Source organism: Oncorhynchus masou, chromosome 22 (assembly GCF_036934945.1).
Source record: "Oncorhynchus masou masou isolate Uvic2021 chromosome 22, UVic_Omas_1.1, whole genome shotgun sequence".
NCBI classification, from domain to species: Eukaryota; Metazoa; Chordata; class Actinopteri; order Salmoniformes; family Salmonidae; genus Oncorhynchus; species Oncorhynchus masou.
In genome coordinates, this window is record NC_088233.1 from 2,735,693 (window position 1) to 2,739,641 (window position 3,949).

The window sequence follows — 3,949 nt, forward strand, 5'->3', positions numbered from 1 at the left end:
AGAGTCAATGTGGAGGCTATATACAGGGTATTATGGTACAGAGTCAATGTGGAGGCTATATACAGGGGTACCAGTACAGAGTCAATGTGGAGGCTATATACAGGGGGTACCGGTACAGAGTCAATGTGGAGGCTATATACAGGGGGTACTGGTACAGAGTCAATGTGGAGGCTATATACAGGGGGTACTGGTACAGAGTCAATGTGGAGGCTATATACAGGGGGTACCGGTACAGAGTCAATGTGGAGGCTATATACAGGGGGTACTGGTACAGAGTCAATGTGGAGGCTATATACAGGGGGTACTGGTACAGAGTCAATGTGGAGGCTATATACAGGGGGTACTGGTACAGAGTCAATGTGGAGGCTATATACAGGGGGTACCGGTACAGAGTCAATGTGGAAGCTATATACAGGGGGTACTGGTACAGAGTCAATGTGGAGGCTATATACAGGGGGTACCGGTACAGAGTCAATGTGGAGGCTATATACAGGGGGTACTGGTACAGAGTCAATGTGGAGGCTATATACAGGGGGTACCGGTACAGAGTCAATGTGGAGGCTATATACAGGGGGTACCGGTACAGAGTCAATGTGGAGGCTATATACAGGGGGTACCGGTACAGAGTCAATGTGGAGGCTATATACAGGGTGTACCGGTACAGAGTCAATGTGGAGGCTATATACAGGGGGTACCGGTACAGAGTCAATGTGGAGGCTATATACAGGGTGTTACGGTACAGAGTCAATGTGGAGGCTATATAAAGGGGGTACCGGTACAGAGTCAATGTGGAGGCTATATACAGGGGGTACCGGTACAGAGTCAATGTGGAGGCTAAATACAGGGGGTACCGGTACAGAGTCAATGTGGAGGCTATATACAGGGGGTACTGGTACAGAGTCAATGTGGAGGCTATATACAGGGGGGGTAGCGGTACAGAGTCAATGTGGAGGCTATATACAGGGGGTACCGGTACAGAGTCAATGTGGAGGCTATATACAGGGGGTACCGGTACAGAGTCAATGTGGAGGCTATATACAGGGGGTACCGGTACAGAGTCAATGTGGAGGCTATATACAGGGGGTACCGGTACAGAGTCAATGTGGAGGCTATATACAGGGTGTTACGGTACAGAGTCAATGTGGAGGCTATATACAGGGTGTACCGGTACAGAGTCAATGTGGAGGCTATATACAGGGTGTACCGGTACAGAGTCAATGTGGAGGCTATATACAGGGTGTTACGGTACAGAGTCAATGTGGAGGCTATATACAGGGTGTACCGGTACAGAGTCAATGTGGAGGCTATATACAGGGGGTACCGGTACAGAGTCAATGTGGAGGCTATATACAGGGGGTACCAGTACAGAGTCAATGTGGAGGTTATATACAGGGGTACCGGTACAGAGTCAATGTGGAGGTTATATACAGGGGTACCGGTACAGAGTCAATGTGGAGGCTATATACAGGGGGTACCAGTACAGAGTCAATGTGGAGGTTATATACAGGGGTACCGGTACAGAGTCAATGTGGAGGTTATATACAGGGGTACCGGTACAGAGTCAATGTGGAGGCTATATACAGGGGGTACTGGTACAGAGTCAATGTGGAGGCTATATACAGGGGGAACAAGTACAGAGTCAATGTGGAGGTTATATACAGGGGTACCGGTACAGAGTCAATGTGGAGGCTATATAAAGGGGGTCCTTGTACAGAGTCAATGTGGAGACTATATACAGGGGGTACCGGTACAGAGTCAAAGTGGAGGCTATATACAGGGGGTACCGGTACAGAGTCAATGTGGAGGCTATATACAGGGGGTACCGGTACAGAGTCAATGTGGAGGCTATATACAGGGTGTTACGGTACAGAGTCAATGTGGAGGCTATATAAAGGGGGTACCGGTACAGAGTCAATGTGGAGGCTATATACAGGGGTACCGGTACAGAGTCAATGTGGAGGCTAAATACAGGGGGTACCGGTACAGAGTCAATGTGGAGGCTATATACAGGGGGTACTGGTACAGAGTCAATGTGGAGGCTATATACAGGGGGGGTAGCGGTACAGAGTCAATGTGGAGGCTATATACAGGGGGTACCGGTACAGAGTCAATGTGGAGGCTATATACAGGGGGTACCGGTACAGAGTCAATGTGGAGGCTATATACAGGGGGTACCGGTACAGAGTCAATGTGGAGGCTATATACAGGGGGTACCGGTACAGAGTCAATGTGGAGGCTATATACAGGGTGTTACGGTACAGAGTCAATGTGGAGGCTATATACAGGGTGTACCGGTACAGAGTCAATGTGGAGGCTATATACAGGGTGTACCGGTACAGAGTCAATGTGGAGGCTATATACAGGGTGTTACGGTACAGAGTCAATGTGGAGGCTATATACAGGGTGTACCGGTACAGAGTCAATGTGGAGGCTATATACAGGGGTACCGGTACAGAGTCAATGTGGAGGCTATATACAGGGGTACCAGTACAGAGTCAATGTGGAGGTTATATACAGGGGTACCGGTACAGAGTCAATGTGGAGGTTATATACAGGGGTACCGGTACAGAGTCAATGTGGAGGCTATATACAGGGGTACCAGTACAGAGTCAATGTGGAGGTTATATACAGGGGTACCGGTACAGAGTCAATGTGGAGGTTATATACAGGGGTACCGGTACAGAGTCAATGTGGAGGCTATATACAGGGGGTACTGGTACAGAGTCAATGTGGAGGCTATACACAGGGGGAACAAGTACAGAGTCAATGTGGAGGTTATATACAGGGGTACCGGTACAGAGTCAATGTGGAGGCTATATAAAGGGGTCCTTGTACAGAGTCAATGTGGAGACTATATACAGGGGTACCGGTACAGAGTCAAAGTGGAGGCTATATACAGGGGTACCGGTACAGAGTCAATGTGGAGGCTATATACATGGTGTTACAGTACAGAGTCAATGTGGAGGCTATATACAGGGGGTACCGGTACAGAGTCAATGTGGAGGCTATATACAGGGTGTTACGGTACAGAGTCAATGTGGAGGCTATATACAGGGGGTACCGGTACAGAGTCAATGTGGAGGCTATATACAGGGGGGTACCGGTACAGAGTCAATGTGGAGGCTATATACAGGGGGCACCGGTACAGAGTCAACGTGGAGGCTATATACAGGGGGTACCGGTACAGAGTCAATGTGGAGGCTATATACAGGGTATTATGGTACAGAGTCAATGTGGAGGCTATATACAGGGGTACCAGTACAGAGTCAATGTGGAGGCTATATACAGGGGGTACCCGTACAGAGTCAATGTGGAGGCTATATACAGGGGGCACCGGTACAGAGTCAATGTGGAGGCTATATACAGGGGGTACCGGTACAGAGTCAATGTGGAGGCTATATACAGGGTATTACGGTACAGAGTCAATGTGGAGGCTATATACAGGGGGTACCGGTACAGAGTCAAAGTGGAGGCTATATACAGGGGACACCGGTACAGAGTCAATGTGGAGGCTATATACAGGGGGCACCGGTACAGAGTCAATGTGGAGGCTATATACAGGGGGTACTGGTACAGAGTCAATGTGGAGGCTATATACAGGGTATTACGGTACAGAGTCAATGTGGAGGCTATATACAGGGGTACCGGTACAGAGTCAATGTGGAGGCTATATACAGGGGGTACCGGTACAGAGTCAATGTGGAGGCTATATACAGGGGGTACCAGTACAGAGTCAATGTGGAGGCTATCTACAGGGGGTACCAGTACAGAGTCAATGTGGAGGCTATATACAGGGGGTACCGGTACAGAGTCAATGTGGAGGCTATATACAGGGGGGTACCGGTACAGAGTCAATGTGGAGGCTATATACAGGGTGTACCACTACAGAGTCAATGTGGGTACTGGTACAGAGTCAATGTGGAGGCTATATACAGGGGGTACCGGTACA

At 49.1% G+C, this 3,949-nt stretch overlaps 1 protein-coding gene across 1 annotated transcript in view; it reads left to right on the top strand.

Annotated features, from left to right (window-relative positions):
* The window catches only part of LOC135508900 (CD81 antigen-like), a 34,776-nt gene that overhangs the window by 28,223 nt on the left and 2,604 nt on the right, over window positions 1-3,949 (top strand). The window lies entirely within an intron of this gene.